The sequence below is a fragment of the Carcharodon carcharias genome, chromosome 2, assembly GCF_017639515.1.
Source record: "Carcharodon carcharias isolate sCarCar2 chromosome 2, sCarCar2.pri, whole genome shotgun sequence".
NCBI lineage: Eukaryota > Metazoa > Chordata > Chondrichthyes > Lamniformes > Lamnidae > Carcharodon > Carcharodon carcharias.
In genome coordinates, this window is record NC_054468.1 from 193,525,089 (window position 1) to 193,547,936 (window position 22,848).

Below are 22,848 nucleotides of genomic sequence, written 5' to 3' on the forward strand. Positions count from 1 at the left end.
AAGCAAGATGGATCATCTACTTGGCACTTCTGACTGAAGATGGTTGCAAACGCTTCATCCTTGTCTTTTGCACTCAAATGCTGGGCAATGCCATCATTGAGGATGGAGATGGTTATGGGACCTCCCCCTCCATTTACTTGTTTAATTATCCACCACCATTCACAGTTGGCTATTCAGCTGTACCCACTATAAATATAGGATGTTCACTATAAAGCTTTGATTTGACTTTTTGGTTGTACTGTTGCTTAGCCCTATCTATGCCGGGCTGGCCAGACTTTTTGATCCGTAGAACCTCATACGATAATCTTAATTCGAAAGCCACAAGACACGGACAATTTTACCGACCGATTTTTATTACATGTGCTTTAAGATATTACTAGCTATAAGTTGTCTCTTAACTTCAATAATCGTAAAGTACATATAACACAGTTTCTAAATCTGAAATAATAGTTATATTTTAGATGATATAGTTGTCAGGGCTAATCAGTGCAAGAGTTAGAGGCCTTGTGAATCCCCATCCTAGAATGGCTGGGAGTCTACTGGAATTGGCATCAATTTCCCGGTGGCCAAAGAAAGCAATCCAGAAGATTGTAAAATTATATTTTAAGCAAATCAGTCACATAATTCACACTTCTGCTTATTTGTCTCTGTGTGTGTGTGTGTGTGTGTGTGTGTGTGTGTGTGTGTGTGTCTCTCTCTCTCTCTCGCTCTCTATCTGTGTTTTCTGCTACCTCTTCCCGCTTCCCTGCACCATCATTTTCCCTTCTGTCTTTCTCTCTCTCTCTCACTATCTGTTGCTCTCTGTCTACATTTCTGCAACCTCTTCCTGCGTCCCACCACCCCCAAAAAAATCTGATTTAAAGCCATGTCACTGTGGTCCTTTCAATCAGGGTACTTCTGAGCCACAGCCGGACCAACCAATCATCAGTAGCAACCACAAGAAGGGGAAGAAACTACAATGCCCATCATGAGGCATTGCCATGCAGTGGCATCACATTAGGCACAGTGTCGCCCAATCAAATTCAAACCTGAAATTTGATTAAATGGGAAAAAAGCAAGGAGGGCTCCAATTGGCTGGGATTGTGGGGGGCTGTGATGAGATTGGTGGGGTTTAAGTTTCATTGAGCGATTGGGCGTGAGCAGCGAGAGTTAGCCTGAGTGCAGTCAGTGCGAGCAGGAGTTTGGATCACTTCACCTCAGATCTTTTCATTAAAATCATGGAGATAGAGATATTTTTCTGTGAATTGCATTTTATGTGTAATAGAGCTGCATGTGGCTCCTGAGCCACAGTTTGGCCACCCCTGATATATATTGTGCTGCTTCTGTTGTTTAGCATGCACTGCATAACAAACAGAAAAAAATCACAAATTGCAAACTTACTCAAATGTGATTACAACATCTTGTCTTTTGTGAAAAGAAAGGGTAGCTCATCACCTGAATATTCTGGACTTTGGACTCTCCCTCGTATTCTTCAGTCAGCAAGCTGAGTTCACAAGTTCAGACACTGGTTGTAAAGACACTGGTTTAAAATAAACAAAATATGCTCATCCACAGGAATCTGTCTCTGGTGTAAAGCACTGCTATTCTTTATGTCTATCTAATGTACAAGATTACAGCGCCGAGGAACCATGATAAAACCAGGCTTTCAAAAGAAAGCTAAGTTTGCTAGCCACTGTTTTAACTCTGCAATTAACTCCAGCACCTGCCACAGGCTCCTTCCAAGCTGCATCTCTGTCTTCTTTATGGTGGATGTCAATGGCCAGAATGAGAGAGCTATGGTTTTGCAGCAGTGATCAGTTTTCCTAATCTCCAGAGCATAATATAGTGCACTCATGAGACCAAAAGGGCATTATAAGATGAGCTAGCAGTTTATACGAACAGTAAGGATTTCTTTCCACTCCATTGATGTGATCACTACTGAAGGGTAATGCAAGTTTGTGGCAATTTTGTTGGCAACTGTCACAATATCATTATTATCTGACTTACACTGGCCCTTCACCAAATCCAGGAACATCAGAGGGTTGCTGACATAGGACAAGGGATATTCCCTTGATACCTTGCTGATGATATCTCTTGCCAACCCCATCATGCATGAACCACAAAGGTACAATCAGAGCCACGGCACAATCAGGAACATGATAGAGCATATTTTCTGTATGAGGCCAGTATAATATATTGCAGCTTGGAAGCCAAAGGGCAGTTGATATAGTAGTGCATTTGGTGAACTGTTCCATCCCGTATTTGAAAAGTGTTAAATCTCTTAGCATTAATAGTCCTTGTTATTCCCTTCACCAGTCCCTTCAATCTGCATTAAAGAAGTGAAAAAATTTGGCCAACCTCCGTATCAATGACAAAGCAGGCTAAGAAGTTAATATCAAAAATAGATGTGGTAAAGGTGATGTCTTTAATTCCAAACACATCATTATAGTGAATTATTTTCTCACCTAATGGGCTTTTTAAAAAAGAAGTCTGATTAACTTTGCTGCTCTTCAGGTGTTCCTTTTGTGCCATCAATAGAGCTTGTGGAAGGCTGTTGTGGTCATGTCAATTGCTTGCGCCTGCCGATATCTGGGATCTTGATCCAGCTTTCTGGCATCACAGATGGTATTGGTTAAGGGACTGGCAAGGGACCAGACCTGCTGACATTTTGAGGGAGGATAACTTGTGCTGCTTCCATGGCTGCTCTGGCACCCTCTGCAGGTTGGGCAGATTATTTCCACAGATCTCTGAGAGAGCAGATTTCAAAAGATGAATGGTACCTTGGAAACACCTGTTTGTTCCACCAATTTCCCTGAGGCAAATGCCTGCCACTCCAATACAAAATACAGATTTGAGTCCCGAGCCTGCATGGCAGCCATTTCATCTTACACTCAAGTTGCAAATAATGAGACCATTGACTGGTGCTGTGAGGGCTCAGCTGCAACATCCTTGAGGTGGTTACATTCTCTAAAATACTGATGCCATGCAAGATGACATGATGCACAGGCTCTAAGTGGACTTCACTATACTTTCAGCCGTGGTGATGAAACTTCTTCATAGATCTTACAATACTTGATAACTGGTTGTGTGATGCAAGCAGTTTTATTCTCATTGCGTGCTCTTTGAAGTCCACATCTCTGTTATCCTCACTAAAGAGGGTCGAGGATCCTCCTGTCCTTTGAGCTTTCTCCTGGGCTGTGACTGCATCAGTATCTGCTGCTGCTCACCAGTGCTGTGCTTTGTCACTAGCTGACCCCTCTAACTCATTTTATAAACCAGCTGAGATGCCAGTCATTTTGTCGATGCTTGGGAGTGATGAAACTTGTGATGATGCCTCTTTAGAATACTTCTCTGAGATGTTTCATCTACTGTGTGCAGTGGCTGTTGAGAAGGGCACGGAGGAAATAGAAAAGGGTTAATAGTTAGCATCGATCTGGAGTTTGATGTGAGAAAGAGCAATGAGAGAAGTTGGTAATTCAGCAAAGATCAGCAAGTAAGAAAAGAATGCTGCTGGTGGCCTATGAAGGGAGCAAGGAAGAGGTGAATGTGTGTTAGTAATATGAATGAGAGGTGATTTACAGTGCTCTTATACTGGATAATGAATGATGTGATGGAGGTGAGGAGATAGTTCAGAGTCATGGGGAGTGGGAAAAGGACTGTTATCATGTGTTGAGAGTGAAGGAGAAATGAAAACCTCTACGCAGCTTGCTGCTCTTATGACTTAATTGATGTTCCCTACTTAGGCTCCAAAACCTGGGAGTAATGCTACTTGAATTGCCATTTTTTTGTGCAATCTCCCTCCAACAGACCTGTTGCACTTGGTGCTTCTGGGGTTCTTTTCCCACTGTCTGGGAAAGAAATCTTCCCTCTTTGCCCTGACCTCTTCCAGGCTCTAGGGAAACTTAATAGGACATGGGGGCTGGTGAGGCACGGGGAGGTGGTGGTGGTGGTTTTCCAGGCAACGCATTTTGAAATAATTTCTTCCTCCACCATTCCAGAGCAATATCTGGCAGAAGAAAATATAACCTCACTTGAAAAGGCGCACTCTGATTGACCTGCCATACTGAGAAAGTGGGAAATTGATTTCCCAATCAAGTGGGAAACCCTGTTGCGAGATTAGCTAAAATACCCTTTCTCTGTTATATGGTGCAGTGGGTGAGTTTCTAATTCATCCTGCTGTCCACCCACCCAAAGCCATCCTGAAATTAAAACCGTTATCTTTATATTGTTTATGTTTCTACGATTCTGTTAAATGGCAAATACTCAGAACTTTCCATTAGGCTCTGGGCATTTTTTTCTTAGTCACAGTTGAAGTAACACATTTTTCTATAACTCATATTAACTTTTTATGGTTTTTATGCTTGAAAGTATTTATTGCCTGACTGAGAGTTTTCTGAGAAATTCTCTTCATTTCACCACTTCAATTCTTCACCTTTTCAGGTAGTGCATATATGTATATAACTTAATATGGGCTTTAAATTTTAGTCATTACTAATGGTTCAACTCATAAACTATATAGAGGTCAGGTAACAGAAGATTAAGATACTTTGACCACAAAACTGGGCTCCATTGTGCCCATAGTTTTGGCGTATTGGGTGGTGTATAGGTACCAAAATGACTCTCATGTTCACTTCTGGCATTGCCTACACTGAACGCCATCTTGGTGTGGGCATTAAAATACGCTAGAAATATGCAGAGTAGGCAAATCATGATGTTAACCAGCATGTAACAGTGATTTGACACCAACGCTGCCATTTGGGACTGGGCTGATCTAATTAAATGTGTTCGCACAGTAAATGTGTTCAGCAGCAAGAAGGATCTGCCACCAGTGCTACTTAAAAGGATCATAAATAACTTGAGGCTGGTTTTTGATTACTTGCTACTGACTCTGTTTGAATTTGTGAAGATGCTGGCTGTTTTAAGTAGTTGGTTGTAGTTGGTGTAGTATGTAAGGGGTGGTGTTGCATGTGGAAAAACTGTTGGTTATGACTGCAAGGGCTCCCAGCTATGGATGCTATAATTGCAATCTCCATTGGGCTGCAGCATGAGAGGGTGATGAAGCAGAAGCAGAAAATAAGAAGGCAAGCTGCTCACATTGAGGAGGAGGTGGGACAGAAGAGCTCAACAGGAAGCCCTGTCCACCTAGGATCTTCCAGGAACACTTCCCTCACCTTTACCTAAGCCAGGTGCGTTGTCTGTGCTTTATGAAGGAGGTACTCACAGAACTCTGCCACTTCTTGGAAACAGATCTGCAGCCTCAGAGCAGGGTGGGAATGGCATTGTAAGTGGTTGTGAAGATGACCATGGCTAAGAATTTCTTTGCAAGGGTATCCTTTTTCCTTCACTTTTCCATTTCTTCAGCCATGACCTCCAGAGTAGCATCTAAAATCCTTGGTGCCCGCTGTCTTTCATCCCTGAGGACTTTAGCATTTACCTTTGGGAATCAGCAGCTCAGGCCTTCCTCTGGCTTTCTGTTAAATTTAAAGCTCATGCTGATTAGTCATAATTTGGAATGTTGATTTGGTTTCCTGTATTTTGTGGGAGGCTTGTCAATGAGTTGATTTCAATCTTAAAATTGAGAAGGGTAGGAAGGGGGTCAGGTTGCTCAATCATTAGATTTTAACCATCCACCCCAACCCTTTCCTGCTCTTGGGAAGGGGTAGTAAAATTGAGACAGATAATTTAGAAACTGGATTTCACCATGACCATACCAACTTTATCCAATTGCAATTATTTTTACATACTACGCAAAATAACTAGAAGTGTTGTTAATTGCTTGCCACACCCAGACATAGTTTTGTAATAAATCAATGTAATAGACCAATGTGCAGAGATTTTTAAATGTAGCTTTGACTTTAATATTCTATTACAGCCTTTATATGGTAATTTTAGAATCAACAGCCATCCATTAAAGTACTGTCACATAACTTTCCGAGCAATATATTGTATCACTTGTGTACATAGTCCGAGATTAACATTTAAAAATTATTCTAATGTGTGTCAGCTTCAGTCCTGATCACATTTTCTTGGTGCAAATAAATTGGCACAACACCATAAGGTTTTGTATGATTCTTCTTGATGTGGTTTTCCACTTTCAAATATTTATATTTTTTCTTGGACATTTATATGAAGGCAATATACACTGATACATCTTTTGAAGCTTTTGTCAAAGTATGAGCCAAATATGTCAAGGAAACATTGATATATGGTAATACAGAAATGGGCTATAGATAATTCATCATACAACTTCAGAGAAAAAAAAAGATTATGTAAACCATATCAACATATGTTGGCCCAGAATTTCCTGTCAAAATAGGGGTTAGACATTGTTATTTATATGATGATTGCACTGTAACTTCAGGCGAGAGCAGATGTACAGTTAAACAAGATACTCCAGGTACTGCTGTTCAAAATGCATTGTGTTACCATTAGCTTTGCAAAAATAACATTTCATCAACTGGCTAATCATTTTAATGTACTGAACACAGTGAAGTTCCTGAACTTGCATTGTAGGTATGAACGAAACACGCCACAGAAGGTTAGGGCTTGTCCATTTCCACCTAAGTACCCTTATAACAGACTGAATAATGTTAATTTCTGCCAAACAACCTCTCTGGGGTTGAAATTAGCTATTACAAGTGTGGAGTCTTATTCTTTCAATTCCTTTTAAATGTTAGGGATTTAATAGAAACAGTTTTTTCTACCTCTTAATCCAGTCTTTCATTCCCCTCCCCACCCCATCTTCCAATCCCAGCTCCGACCCTGTATTAACTACACCCCTTGACCTTCCCCTCTCCAATGCTGAACGTTCAGTGCTCAGCAAAGGTCTTAGTTTCACACCCTTACGCCCTCATCTCAATGAATTTCGGGCTCGGCACGATACTGAACTCTTCCCGTTCAATGGATCCTTTTACCCACCTCCAATATTCTCCCTCCACCTGGACCTCTCCCTCTGGATTCTTACCTTCTCTTGATCTATTCATTGAGAACTGTCGGCGTGACATTAGTCGTCTCAATTTCTCTGCTCCTCTCACCCATTCTAACCTGTCTCTCTCTGAACTTACTGCACTCCATTCTCTCAGGTCCAACCCTTACATTGTCATCAAACCCACTGACAAGGGTGGTGCTATTGTTGTCTGGCGCACTGACTTCTAACTTGTGGAGGCTGAATGTCAACTCGCAGACATTTCCTCCTACCTCTCCCTGGACCATGACCCCACCACTGAACATCAAGCCATTGTTCCCAGGACTGGCACTGACCTCATCTCCTCTGGAGATCTTCCTCCCTCAGCTTCCAACTGATTGTTGCCCAACTTTGGACGGCCCGCTTCTACCTCCTACCCAAAATCCACAAACAGGACTGTCCCGGCAGACCGATCGTGTCAGCCTGTTCCTGCCCCACGGAACTCATTTCTCGTCACCTTGACTCCCTTCTCTCTCCCCTTGTCCAGTCCCTTCCCACCTACATCCATGATTTCTCTGACACCTTAGGTCACATCAACAATTTCCAGTTCCCTGGTCCCAACCGCCTCCTCTTCACCATGGACGTCCAATCCCTCTACACCTCCAACCCCCACCAGGATGGTCTGAGGGCCCTTAGCTTCTTCCTCGAACAGAGACCTGAACAATCCCCATCCACCACTACTCTCCTCCGTCTGGCTGAACCTGTTCTCACACTGAACAATTTCTCCTTTAACTCCTCTCACTTCCTCCAAATAAAAGGTGTGGCTATGGGTACCCGCATGGGCCCCAGCTATGCTTGTCTCTTTATGGGGTATGTGGAGCATTCCTTGTTCCAGTCCTACTCAGGCCCCCTCCCACAACTCTTTCTCCGGTACATCAATGATTACTTCGGTGCTGCCTCATGCTCTCGTCGGGACCTGGAAAAATTTATTAATTTTGCTTCCAATCTCCAGCCTCCCATCATTTTCACAAGGTCTATCCTTTCCTTGACCTCTCTGTCTCAATTTCTGGTGATAGACTGTCCACCAATATCTATTACAAGCCTACCGACTCCCACAGCTACCTCGACTACAGCTCCTCACACCCCGCTTCCTGTAAGGACTCCATCCCATTCTCTCAGTTCCTCCGCCTCCGTCGCATCTGTTCCGATGATGCTACCTTCAAAAACAGTTCCTCTGACATGTCCTCCTTCTTCCTTAACCGAGGTTTTCCACCCACAGTCGTTGACAGGGCCCTCAACCGTGTCCAGCCCATCTCCCACGCATCCGCCCTCACGCCTTCTCCTCCCTCTCAGAAACATGATAGGGTCCCCCTTGTCCTCACTTATCACCCCACCAGCCTCCGCATTCAAAGGATCATCCTCCGCCATTTCCGCCAACTCCAGCATGATGCCACCACCAAAAACATCTTCCCTTCACCCCCCTGGCGGCATTCCGTAGGGATCGTTCCCTCTGGGACACCCTGGTCCAGTCCTCCATCACCTCCTACTCCTCAACCCCCACCTACGGCACCTTCCCATGCATACGCAAAAGATGCAACACCTACCCCTTCACTTCCCCTCTCCTCACCGTCCAAGGGCCCAAACACTGCTTTCAAGTGAAGCAGCATTTCACTTGCATTTCCCCCAACTTAGTCTACTGCATTCGTTGCTCCCAATGCGGTCTCCTCTACATTGGAGAGACCAAACGCAAACTGGTGACCGCTTTGCAGAACATCTTCGGTCTGTCCGCAAGAATGACCCAAACCTCCCTGTCACTTGCCATTTTAACACTCCACCCTGCTCTCTTGCCCACATGTCTGTCCTTGGCTTGCTGCATTGTTCCATTGAAGCTCAACGCAAACTGGAGGAACAGCACCTCATCTTCTGACTAGGCACTTTATAGTCTTCCGGACTGAATATTGAATTCAACAACTTTAGATCTTGAACTCCCTCCTCCATCCCCACCCCCTTTCCGTTTCTTCCCCCTCCCTTTTTTTCCCAATAACTTATATAGATTTTTCTTTTCCCACCTATTTCCATTATTTTTAAATCTATACCTTTTATGCCCTGTTAGTCTTATTTCATCCCATCCCCACTAGAGCTGTACCTTGTGTGTCCTGCCATCCATTCTTAATTAGCACATTCTTATCGATAATATCACCACCTTCAACACCTCTTTGTTCTTTTGTCTGTGATATCTTTTGATTATCTGCTCCTATTACTGCTTGCTTGTCCCTACAACCACCCCCCCAGTTCTCTCCCCCCACCCCACCCACCTCAAACCAGCTTATATTTCACCCTCTCCTATTTTTACTCAGTTCTGATGAAGGATCATGAGGACTGAAAACGTCAACTTTGTTCTTCTCCGGCAATGCTGCCAGACCTGCTGAGTTTTTCCAGGTAATTCTGTTTTTGTTTTCATTCCCCCTCTTTATTTCACTTCCTCTCTCTGATTTGACATTGAATTCTAATTTACACTCCCTGGTTTAGACACTGCATGGTTTAGACTCTGCACTGTTCCTTTCACAACACTTCAATCTGATTTGTTCAGGAGAACACAATTGCTTTTCCTGTCACGCAGATCCCAAATGCCCTGAAAAGCATGCCATATTATGGCATTTACAGCAACTTCTAATTCAAAGCTTCACAGAAATTAAACAGGCATAGGTTAGTCTTATTAATGGGAGGTGGAGGGCATGGAGTTATATAGTGAGAAGGTGGGCAAATGGGATTGACCTTGCAAGTAACCTAGGCTAGTTGGGGTCAGTTACATTCTTATACAGGTTAAGTGAATATGAAATAACAAAGCTGAGGTATGTATTTATAAGGAGAAATTTGATTTTGAAAAACACGTTTAAAATGGGTAAATATATCACTACTTTGAGTGTGTCTTGTTAAGGGCTTGATCTCTTTCTGTTTATCAAGATTATCAACTATTGCCACTTCAGAAGCTAAGGGCAGAATTTTGCCGTCGGCGAGCAGGGGGTGGGCCCTGCTCACTGACGTGGGATAACGTTGGGAGAACCCCCGACGTCATCCTGCCCCATTTAAATTTTCAGGAAGGCGGGGGCGCAGCAAAATCAGCTGCGGGCCCGCCGACCTGTCAATGGCCAATTGAGGCCATTGACAGGTTCATTTAAACAATTAAAGGACCTGCCCGTCCAACCTTAAGGTTGGTGGGCAGGCCAGGAGCCTCGTCGGCAACTAGAAAAACATGAAATCTTATCCACCGCCGGGATGAGGTTTCATGCAGGGTTTTAAAAAGTTTAATAAAGTTTTAATGTAATTTATGACAATGTCCCATCTCAAGTGTCACTGATATTGTCACATGAGGGGGACATGTTAAGGATTTTTTTTCTATTTTTTTATCTTTTTAAAAGTGTCAGCGATCTCCCTTGCTTTTGGGGAGTTCCTCCCCCCATCCCCCCCCCCCCACCCCACCCCACCCGCACAGGAAGCGCATAGCACTACCCACTGGATGTCACGCTGGGCGGGCCTTAATTGGCCCACCCACGTAAAATGGCGACGGGGCCCGCTTCTCCGGCGGGGATTGGCTTCTCGCCCGCTGGAGATTGGGTCTGGCCATCCCGCCCGACAGGCAGAAAATTCTGCCCTAAGCCAGAACCCCTTTACTGTTGACATGATGCAACATTTATCAGTGCACTGTGGATTCCTTCCATCTCTTTAACCATGTCAATACAAAAAGCACTGTTGAACTTAAGTAGCAATAAAAACGTTTCACTCCCATAAAGCGTGGATTTATTGCTTCAAGAAGCAAAATTGGTCATTTAAAATGATTTGTGCTGCAGCTTTGCGGGAATTTTGATTGTGTTGCCAGCAAAAAAATTGTGCAAGTAACTATTAATGACTAACCACTGTGGCAAGATAGGTTCTGCATGTAAATGATAATGGCTTGTGCATTCTGAATGATGCCATATAAACATTCTTTTTTATTCTTTCACAGGATGTGGGCATCGCTGGCTAGGCTAGCAATTTTATTGCTCACCCCTAATTGCCCTTAAGAAGGTGGTGGTGAGTCGCTGCCTTGAGCTACTGTGGTCCATGTGGTGTAGGTCCACCCACAGTGCTGTTAGGGAGGAAGTTCCAGGATTTTGACCCAGTGACAGTGAAGGAATGGCAGTATAGTTCAAAGTCAGGATGGTGAGTGGCTTGGAGGGGATCTTTGCAGATGGTGGTGTTCCCATGCATCTGCTGCCCTTGTTCCACTAGGTGGTAGAGGTCGCGAATTTGGAAGGTGCTGTCGAAGAAGCCTTGGTGAGATACTACAGTGCATCTTGTAGATGGTACATACTGCTGCCACTGTGCACCAGGCTGGAGGGCATGAATGTTGAAGGTGGTAGAAGTGGTGCCAGTCAAGCAGGCTGCTTTGTTCTGGATGATATCGAGCTTCTTCAGTGTTGTTAAAACTGCACTCATCCAGGCAAGTAGAGAAAATTCCATCAGACTCTTGACTTCTGCCTTGTAGACGGTGAACAGGCTTTGGGGAGTCAGGAGATGAGTTTGTTTCCGCAGAATTCCCAGCCTCTGACCTGCTCTTGTAGCCACAGTGTTTACATGGCTGATCCAATTCAATTTTTGGTCAATGGTAGCCACCAGGATGTTGATATTGGGGAATTCAGCAATGGTAATGCCATTGAATGTCAAGGGCAGAGGGTTGGATTCACTCGTTTAAGATGGTCATTGCCTGGCACTTATGTGGTGCAAATGTTACATCATGGGATATTTATTTGAATATTAGAATACTACTTTTTGGAATCTCTGGGTTTAGACTCATTGTTAACCCTATTGTCTTTGAATCAGAAGGTTGTGGCTTCAAGCGTTCTATAGGATTTCAATATATCATCTCAGCTTCACCAGAGTGGTGCTGAGTAAATGCCACATAGTTGGCCATGGCATCTTTTAGCTGATATATTAAACTAAGGCTTATCTGCCTGGTTGGCTGAGCATACAAGATTTGAAGCAAAGTAGAGAGTTCTCCAGTTGTCCAACATTCCTTCCTTAACGAACATCATCAAAAACAGATTAACTGGTAATCTTACTCTGTGTAAATTGTTTGCTGGTACAATAGTAACCATACTTCAAGAGTAATGTATCAAACAGGAAGTACTTTGAGACATCCTGAGAATGTGCTAAGACGTAAAAATGTAAATTCTTTTATATACACCTTCTTGCTTATAATTCACACATTTTTATTATATCTGCAACGTGTTTCTTCAACTTTTTTGTCTTTGTTTTCTATTTATCAATCAGCCCACAAGTGGGTAAATCATGGAAAGTTACATCACCAAGATCTGTTTACACCTTCTTGACAAACTTAGGACGGAATCTTTTCCATTTAGTCCCTGATGGAATGGTGAGACCACTTGTGGATTGGGAACCCGCCCAACTAAATTGCACACCTTGCCATTGCTCTTTCCAAGAGCAAACTAATTAGTTCCCTAAATGATCATGGAGGATAGCATGCCTAAACAAGCAATGAAGGATCTCTATTTAAAGAGACCCCGACAGGTCTCTTGGTGGCAGCAATAATTGAAACACATAATCCAATGTGAAGGAGCAAGGGACTGCAGTATAGATGGAAGACATGGAAAGGCTGCTCCCTAGTTCACAGACTCATCCCTGGCGGTGATGGTTGATGCAGTGAGAGCACTGAGAGAAGTCCTCTTCTCTGAGGATGACAGGAGCAGGTCAGCCAGCCTCACCAAGCAGGCATGACTGCAAGTTGCAGAGGCTGTCAGCAGTCAAAACGTGGTGCCAGAGACCTAGGTCCTGTGCAGGAGAAGATTTAATTACATCATCAAGTCTGGTAAGGTGGGTGTCCTGCAACTCGCAGCTGGCAGCCTTCACTCTGGCACCTCCCGAGCATTCTCCTGCATAGCACTCTTCTGACCGAAATATCTTGCTGTCACATACATTCTTTTCTCCCTATTCTTCTCCTCAAATATCCATCTCAATAGACATCACTCATACTCACCCTCAACCTATTGTGCTCTTATTCCAACTCTCCTCAAATGTTTACTCATCCTTAGCAATCAGTTCACTTCCCACACTTAGAACTCCCAGGCTTTTCTCATTGCTGGAGAAAAAAGTCTATAATTTAAGGGAGAGGCAGAGAATTGGGTTGGAGCTGCAACCATGGCCACCTTGACCGTTATGGAGGAGGAAGCCCTGGAAATTGGAAGAGTGGCAGCAGTACAGACCATTGGTGATGGAGAAGTAGGGATGGCCCAGAGAACTGGGGCTGGATTTTCTTTATGGAGGTGGTAGTCAGGAATTTTCTCAGTGTCATGATCCCATCTCTCTCCCGATATTGCCAGCAGGCAGGACTTTCATCTGATGGAGGCGGGGACAGCTTGGAGTTGGGCCCGCCAAAGCAGAGATAGAGATGGGCTGATGCTGAGGTGGCCAGGTTAAATGTCCATCTTCATTCATTGAGACATCGGCTAAGTTCTACAGTTAATTATAAATCCCCCTACCCACATCATTGCCTTTCCACTCCCTCTTCACTCCCCCCCCTCACTCCACTCACCCCTCTTCACCACCCCCCACACTTCCATGGACAGCTCTCTAAAGAAACTCTGCAGTGCAGAATCCATTAGTGGTTTGCAAGGTAGCCAGGTCATCAAATGATGTTCTCCAGCACAGCTGTCTAAACAAAACCTGCAGTTCAGAATCCATTGGTGCATTTGAAGACAACCAAACAGATAGCTGAGTGGTTCTTTAAAAATGAATGAAAGCCTAGACATCTGTCGAAGCTTCAGAACAGCCAGACAAATGGCTGAGATGGTCTTTAAAGAATGAATGAAAGCCATGGGAAAATTTTAACCATTTTAGGCATTGATCTCCTAGTGGGCTATGCTTTCAATATTGTACAATTCAGAATTGTACTTTGTCCAGTGTCCAATGCACCTGAAGACTTTCCCTTTTTTCAATGCTGTTCTTTCACTTGACAGCTTTCCACTTGTCAGAAATAACAACTTAGCAACTACATTATTTAATGGTCACTTACCTTTTCCAATCACAACACTGTCATACTCACTTTGGTAAACACAGATATAACTCAGGCTACAGCATTTCATGATGAATTGGTACTCACTTTTTAGACTTTTCCCGCCTCCAATCCATGGTTCATGCCTCCACTCACCAGGTGTGATTCAGAAAAGCCCCTTGCTGAAAATTGCAGATGTTCTGATGTGCTCACTTCCAGAGTGGTAATGGCAAGCTCTAAACAGCAGAGTGCTGCGTTCCCAACTCACTCCTTTCCCGCACTGCTTAAATGGAGCGGGACCTCTGGATCCATGCTCTGGCTATTATTTTTGTCTCAGCCATGCGCTTCAGAATTGGGACCACAAAATCCGACTTCTGGTAACTGTAATAGATATCATACTGCCGCTTGTCATTTAACTGTCAGTCAGGTTAAATCAATGTTACCAATAAGTGAAATGTCATGATCTGCATGCAGCCAACTAGGAACCCTTATTCTCAGGGGTCACGATGTGAAGCTTTCAATGCTGCAAGTATGCTTCTGAAGTGAAGGGTGCCTGGAAGACTTCTGGACTTTTCTGGCAGGCAAGTCCATGCCTGCAGACGCCAATGACATATTAGGATGCTCCTCTTCCTCCTTCTCCTGGTAGGATTCCAGATGCTGTCCACCTTCCTCTGGTGCCAGCGGTCGTCACCTCTGCAGTGCCTGTTGTACAGGGCACAGCAGACCACTATAATCTCAAAGAACCTTGTTGGGTGCATTGAAGGCTACCTCAAAATTTGCCAAGGTAGCAGAACCTAATTTTGAGCAAGCCTTGGGCTGATCCTACAGTTACTGTGATGATGCCTTGGATCCTGTTGTAACTCTCCTCACCACTATTAGTGTGCTCCTCAGTGGGGTTGTCAGCTAACTTTTGAATTAGTATTCCTTCTTCTCAGGAGCCGACTGCTGAGGCTATCTGGTGGAGAAAAGACCTACAGAACATAAGACGGCTGAAATATGAAAGTCACAGCAGCCCTCTGGATACTTGGTGCACACTTATTTTACCCTCTTGTAGTGATTACTATCAAGCTGCAAATTAAGGGAGTGGAAGCCCTTCCAATTTACAAATGCACCTGGATGTTCTGATGGAGGCCTGATTGCCACATAAGTACAATATAATAACCCACTGGACTTGTGGAAATCCTGTGAGGGAAGCAAAGATGACAGCGTTCTGGGTTTGACTGGTCTCATCTTTCTCAAACCTAATAGCTGGAAGCCATCATAAAAAAGGCACTGGTGACTTGGCTGATGCAGTCGTGAGCTACAGATTGGGAGATCATACACAATTCACCGGAAGATCCCTAGAAGACCACTGAAGTGAAACGAATTAAGAGCTGTGGTCATCTTGAAGCCATGGGTAATAGGTGGCCACTTACTCCTCTTGGGTGGAGGTCTTCTTTAAAGAGTCTGCACATATCTATGACTCGCTACTTTAAGAGCCTAAACCTTCTAAGGCATTGTTTTGAGAGGAATTGAGGAAGTTGACCGTTGGTCTATAGGCCCTATGCTGAGGGTATCATCTCCTTTTAGGTATGGCCTTTCTATTCTATGTAGTTGCTGGAGTTGTTGCCCCAGTTGCTGTCATTACTGAGCTGGAGCTCCTTAGAAATTCAAGCAATTGCAGAACATGTAGACCCCATGTTACAGGGAAGTCTCACAATCAATAAGGTAACATTACCCTCATTGGAATCAAAGGCACTAAATTGAAGTTGCATACAGTTGCTGTACCTAACAAGCTGAAAGAACTGTGCTGGTCAGTGCAAGCCTTTCACTGTGGCTAACCACAGGATTGCCAGTTTCACCCTTTATACTATTGATTTCAGGGCTGTTTCACTCTAAGTGTAAGTATCCTTTCAATGATGTGGTAAGTGTTAATGACTGTCAATCAACCTCTCTGGCACTGAACACTATCATAAGTATGGAGTTTCATTCATTTAGGTTGTGAATTATTTTAGCATATTAAAAATGTTGTTTCAATTTCAATGTTTTTTTTTACTTTTCATTTTTTTCTCACTCTCAATCCAACTGTCTTTTCCTCTTTATTTCTCTTTCTATACTTGATTTGATATTGAATTCACCCCCTTTAATTCATCCTGCTTCTCAGTACTTCCACTGGTTATTTCCCAATCCCTAACTTGCATTGGTTAAGGTGTCCTGTTCACTCAGGTCTCAGATGCTGTTTCCCTCATTGCACAATTATTAGCTCACACTTTCAGCAAATTTTGGTGAAAACATTTTTGAAGGGTACAAGAATGAGTCTAAATAATGGCAGATACCACTAAATGCCCTGCTGCAGCAAAATCTGACTCTTTATACATTTGTCTTTGTATTTGCATTGCCCCATCTATAGAGCCCAGGATTCAATTTTTTGACAGCTTTTATCGATTTCTGCTCCCGCTCTCTAGACCTCTGCTTCTCTACTTTTTGAAAAATGTTATGTTTGTGTGTATTTCCTCTGCATATTCCTCTTCTGAAAACATGTCTCCTCATATTTCTGTATTAAATTTCATTAAACATCGACCTGCTCAATCTGCTGTCCATATTTTCCTGAAGTTGCTTAGTTTTTTTCACAGTTACCCAGGCTCCTTATTTTTAATGCTGTCTGTACATTTTGATGTTGTACACTATAGACTCAGCCAGATTATTTATATTTATCAAAGAATAGCAATGGTCCTAGCACAGCACCTTGTTGGATGTGGCTGTTTACATTCGCCCAGCCTGATAAATGTTGCCCAGGAAATTTCTCAGAATTGCCCCCACTGTGCCAGCATTACTTCACTGGAAGTGAAGCAGAAACTTTGAGTGGGGGTCTCCTCTGATGCTCAAGGCAGTCGTTCCAGATTTGCACTAAGTGCGGTGGTGGGTAGTTTTACCTGCTGGCTGAAATGGCGGCTTTTCATGCTGTATCGTCCCAAACCTGCCGCATTAATTATGCCTTCCCGAGAAACTCGCTGTTTCTGTGGTGGACAGGCTCTCAGTCCCTCGCCATGCCATCACCTCGCCACATCATCATGCTGGGCGCCATACTTAAAGTGCATCTGTGTGCACACCTCTCAGTGCTTCCAGCCCACTTCAGCTGCAAAGAAGACACCGCCCTAAAAGGCAATAAGACTGCAGCCCCCAGGTTCAATGACGCGTCCCTCGAGTGCATTTTGGATGCGGCGGAGGCTTACCGGGATGTCCTCTACCTCTGCTCTGGCTGCAGAATGGGCAGGAAGCTCACTAAGCTGGCTTGGGAGGTAGTGGCAGCAGTGGTCAGCGCCAGTGGTCTGCAAAAGAGGACAGCCACCCAGTGCCGCAAGAGGATGAACGATCTCCTCTGTTCCGCCAGGGTAAGTCACTCTTTTCATCACTCTCAACTCACACACACTCAAACCCCTCACATATCCACAGGGCCCTCACTTACTGCCAGTTCAAGTGATATCACTATTCACTCCCTCATACACAGGTTCATTGCCCTCATCCCATCTGTGGGACCACTCACCATCCACACATGCCAGGCATACTTACCATCTGGCATAGCAAGTGTCCTCCTTGCACCCTCTCCATCTCTATTCATGCAGGAAAACAAGAAGGAGAGGATGCTTACTGGTGGAGGAATACCTGAAATCAAAGTCCTGATGGATTTTGAAAACAGAGCCATCCAGCTGGCCAGCGAGGATCTAGACCGTTCCTTTGCTGACGGTGAGGGCAGCGGTGCTCTACCAAGTGAGGGTCCAGCAGTGCAACATCCATCAGACAACCATGCTGTGAGTGATGCACCAATTATCTTTTCTTGCTTTCGCAAACACATCTGCTGAACAGCCGATGGAGTTCACGAGTCAGGGCCTCTAATCAAGCCTCGAGGGAAGCTCAGAAGAGGAATCTGTTAAAACCCTCCCTGAAGACCCTCACAATGTTCATCCACACCCTCTGCTAGCACAGAGATACACACCTCGGTGGGACCTAGCTTTAAAGTAGCCTTAGGATCACAATCTGGTGAGCACATCGTAATTTCTGATCCACAGCAGGCAGCAGCAGGGACTTCCCAGCTGTCTGGCACTTGGAAGACTGCTGGTGGCCAGAAATATGCTGAGTCCAAGTCAGATGACGAGCTTCTGGACTTGGTCATGTCACAGTTTCTGGAACTTCAAAGGCAAGTTCAGGAACATCAGGAAGGGATGTCCGCTGCACTCCTCAGATTGCAAGGCATGATGGAGGAGTCCGTCTGCCTTCAGGCTGAGGTGATAGCACCGGCATGCCAATGCACCGAGGTCAAAACTGGTAGGACGGTGGCCCCATTGAGACCTTGGTCCAGGACATCGCTCCTGCACTGCTGCGTGGGCTGAACTCTATCGCTGACGCCATAGTTGGCCTCCAACAGTGTGTACGCAAGAGGGGTGCAGGGCAGACCGATCTCACACCAGCTACCCCTTCTCCTCAAGGAGTCAGCCAAGGGCCCTTGGAAACCCACAGGTAGGAGGAACAGCAGGTGTATACCTTGGGGCCACTTATCCAGGTGACTCCGGAAGTGTCCGGCTCATCGAGTCCCCTCTACCTGTGGGGGGAAGGGATCGAAATAGGCTAAAAGGTGGAGATAAAACAATGGATGAAAATATATTTTAAAATAATGGAAAAAGACCAAATGCAGACTGGGTGACTGCTTTGAGAAACACCTTCGGTCCGTCTGCAAGCATTACCCAGACCTCCCTGTTGCTTGCCATTTCAACACACCACCCTGCTCTCATGCCCACATGTCCATCCTTGGCCTGCTGCATTGTTCCAGTGAAGCTCAATGCAAACTGGAGGAACAGCACCTCATCTTCCGACAAGGCACTTTACAGCTTTCCGGACTTAACATTGAATTGAACAACTTCAGATCATGAACTCTCTCCTCCATCCCCACCCCCCTTCCAATCCCCCTTTTTTCAATAATTTATAATATTTTAAAACATATTTGTCTTTTCCCACCTCTTTCCATTATTTATAAATTTATTTCCATCCATTGTTTTATCTCCACCTTTTAGCCTTTTTCGATCCCTTCCACCCACCCCACCCCACTAGGGTTATCTGTCACTTGCTTGTCCTGCTTTCTACCCTTAATGTCACCATTAGAACATTCTTTGGCTAATATCTCCACCGTCAACACCCCTTTGACCTTTTGTGTATGACATCTTTGGCAATCTCTTCTTTGCCCCTACCTATCACTGGATTTCTATCCAGCTCTGCCTGTCCCACCCCCTCAACCAGCCTATATTTCACCTTATTTCTATATTCCCTTAGTTCTGATGAAGAGTCATACGGACTCGAAATGTTAACTGTATTCCTCTTTGCAGATGCTGTCAGACCTGCTGAGTTTTTCCAGCTATTTTTGTTTTTGTTTCAGATTTCCAGCATCCGCAGTGTTTTGCTTTTATCTCTATGATATAACCATGATCACCAAGCGCAAGCGAGCTGCCCTCGGCCAGACAGGAGTCAGACATTCTCAGAGGCTATGTGAAGATCTATGGAGTGTCCTCACTGCATGTCGTCACCATCCTCCTGCAATCAAGTGACTATTAGGGCCTCCAATGTGTTTCCATGAGAGGAGCATTATCACAGAGGGTATGTGCGCTGCCATAAGCCAGACTGGAGTCAAACGTTCCTAGGTGCAATGTGAGGATCTTATGGTGTCTCCTCACTGCATGTCGTCATCATCATCCTCCACAAATCTAGCAGCTTTGAGGGCCTCCAGAATGCGCCTGCCTCATGTAGTGAGTGCGAGGGCCTTATTGCCATCATCGTCGCCTTCAAGGACCTCCTCGCCCTCATCGTCGGCGTCCTCCTCATCAGAGAAGACCTCCAGCTCCTCCTCAGCCAGCTCCTCTCCTTGTTGCAGTGCCAGGTTGTAAAGGATACAGTAGGCAATGACGATGTGTGACACCCTCTGTGGACTATATTGCAGGGCTCCACCAGACCGGCCCAGGCACCGGAACCTCATTTTCAGCATCCTTATGGTCCACTCCACCAAGTTGTGAATCGTAGCATGAGCCTCGTTGTACCTTCGCTCTACTGCATTCTGAGGCCGCCGCATTGGTAGTCATCAGTCAAGTCCTCTGGTGTAGTCCTTGTCCCCGAGGAGCCGTCCCTGCAGCCTCTGTAGACCCTGGAAGATGTCAGGAATCTGTGACCGACCGAGAACATAGGAGTTGTGCACACTCCCTGGATGTGCGCAGATCTGCAGGATGCGTTATGGTGGTTGCACACTAGCTGCGCATTCAGCGAATGGGATCCTTTGCAGTTGACACAGTTGACTGTGTGTTGCGATGGAGATCTGAGTGACACGTTAGTGCATTCGATTGCACCCAGCACCTGGGCGAATCTAATTGTTCTTGCATCCTGGCTCTCCTGGTCCCGGGGAAAGTACACAAAGCTGTGTGCCTTTGTGAAGATGGCGTCTGTGACTTAATGGATGCATTTGTATATGGAGGCTTGTGATATCTCACAGAGGTCACCTGAGGAGCCCTGAAAGGATCCACTGGCATAGAAATTGAGCGCCACTGTTACTTTCATGGTCACTAGCAGTGGATGTCCTACATGTCCTCGTGGCGTCAAATCCTGCAGTAGCTGGCAGATTTGATTAACCAGTTCCCTAGACATGCACAGTCTTCAGCGACACTGGTTCTCAGTCATCTGCAGGAATGAAAGCCAGTGTCTATAGATCCTGGGTCTAGCTAGGCACCTACCAGCGATGGCTCACTGTGGCTCTTCAGCAGTGTGTGTGGCAGCCCCAGCCGCCCCTTCTTCCTGTGGGTGCTGCTCCTCCCTCTGAGCAACCAAGCGCCTCAGTCGCTCTCTTCTCCGGCATCTTTGCTCTCTGTAAACCATGAGGCATACAGCTAGTTCACCAGGCTCCATGATCCTGATGTACTCCTCCTGCAGGATGAAAGAGAGAGTCGCGTGGGTTAGCGTGAGTGTACTGAGAGCCTCTGTTGGTTCAGCCTGAATGCCTCTTAACTCACCTTGGAGAGTGCTGGCCACCACTTGGATGGTCAGAGATTAGTGTGCAGCATGGCTGCCTGAAACCCCTTCCTCCGCCCCAGTCCACCTGACCGATTGGCAGCAGCTTTTCCCACTGAACTGTATGCTGTGCTCTGAGCTCAGGCACAGGCATTCTCCTAATCCATGTTGGTTAGCTTCATCCATGGGAGATACTGGTCCAAACTGGGATGATGACATTGCAAGGGGCTGTGAGCACCTTCACCAGTGACTGCTCCATGGCTAGCTTTTGCAAGGAGATTGTACAACATATCCAGTAGTCCATCTATTCTGCAGTCCACTAAAATGCTCATTAGTTTGCAGTCTGTGCCTGAGGGGTAAAAAGCTCTGAAGCATTTTGTGGCAATTTGATGCTTCTGCGCTGCTTGAGTGGGCAAATAAACTAGAGGCCTGACTCCAATCATATCATTGTAGCTGCACCTGAGCTGTCTCAGCTGCAGATGAATGGTCACTGTATACAAGGTGTCCCTAATGTGTGGCCGCTTCCCTCGTTCACCTCACCCCGACCCTGCATATGCTTGTGTGCTACCTTCAACCGCAGGGCAGCCTTTGCCTCCCCACAAAGTCACCTCCACTGCAATGCAGCCTTTGTTCCCCCTCTCCAAAGCTGCCGCAGTTGGAGGGCAGCCTTTGCGCCACTGCCCCCCCCCCCCCCCCCCCCCCCCCCCCCCCCCCCCCCCAAAGTTGTCTCAACCACAGGGCAGCCTTTTCCATCCCCCAACATGACTGAACCTTGAAGTCCAACAGGCGTCCCTCGCGAGTGCTCCACAACGTTACTGTGTACTCACCTCCGAGTTCCCCTCAAAGTGCAGCCTGCCAAGTGCACGCCTTTTATATGCTGTTGTGAGACTCATTGGTGTGCAATCAATCCGACGTGGGCGGACGATCCGGCGGGGTGGGGATGAGTCCAGCGGTCTAGCCTTATATTGATGTATTGCAATGAGGTTCCTGACGTCTGATGGTGGAAAATGCGCCCCACCATCGATGGGCTGAGCCGACGATCACAGACTGGTTTCATGATGTCGTGAAACGAATTTTTGGCCTTCTCGGTGCATAGCGTCCGCTCACACCACCAAACACATCCGATACCAGTGGGCATGGACAATTCCGACCTTCATTAATGCTGCATATATCCAGTAAGGTAACGCTGGCAGAATGGGAGAAGTTCCAAGAAATGCCCTATCATGAGCTGCCCGAAACTTTCTTTTCTGTCATTTAACTAATGTAATACTTCCTTTAATGCATGCACCTTTTGAAAATAAATATGCAACATCCACTGTATTTACTTTTTAAATTCACTCTTATTTCCTCTAAATATTCTATTAAATTTGTCAGGGACACTTGCTTTTACAAATATATACTGGCTTTCCTTGCTTAACCCAAATGTTTCTAAGTAAGGATATTCTATCCCATATTCCAGCCACTACCGATGTTAAGTTTATAGGTCTATAGCTAGAAGGTTTCTTTCTCAAGTTCTGACGAAAGGCCAATGACCTGAAATGTTATCTCCGCTTCTTGTTCCACAAGTGCACCTGACCTGCTTAGTATTTCCAGCATCTTGTTTTTATTTCAGATTTCCAGCATCTGCAATATATTGCTATTGTTCTCTTCCTTTTTGCCTTCATGATGTAATTCTCCATCTCTGGTGCACTTGCTTATCTAAAAATGTTTGAAACATTGTGATCAGAGTTTCTGCCCTTTCTTCTCTGACTTCATCAGCACTCTTGAATGCAAACTACCAGGACTCATTGCCTTTTCCATTTTGAGTACTGCTAACTTTTTCATTATTCTGTACTTATCCATCTGATTCCTTTCCTACCATAAAATGCCCCTGTAATTTTTCAAAATCAAAGTCAAAAGT

General features: G+C 45.2%; 1 protein-coding gene across 2 annotated transcripts in view; it reads left to right on the forward strand.

The window, feature by feature from the left end:
• The window catches only part of kcnh1a (potassium voltage-gated channel, subfamily H (eag-related), member 1a), a 303,671-nt gene that overhangs the window by 11,673 nt on the left and 269,150 nt on the right, over positions 1-22,848 (forward strand). The window lies entirely within an intron of this gene.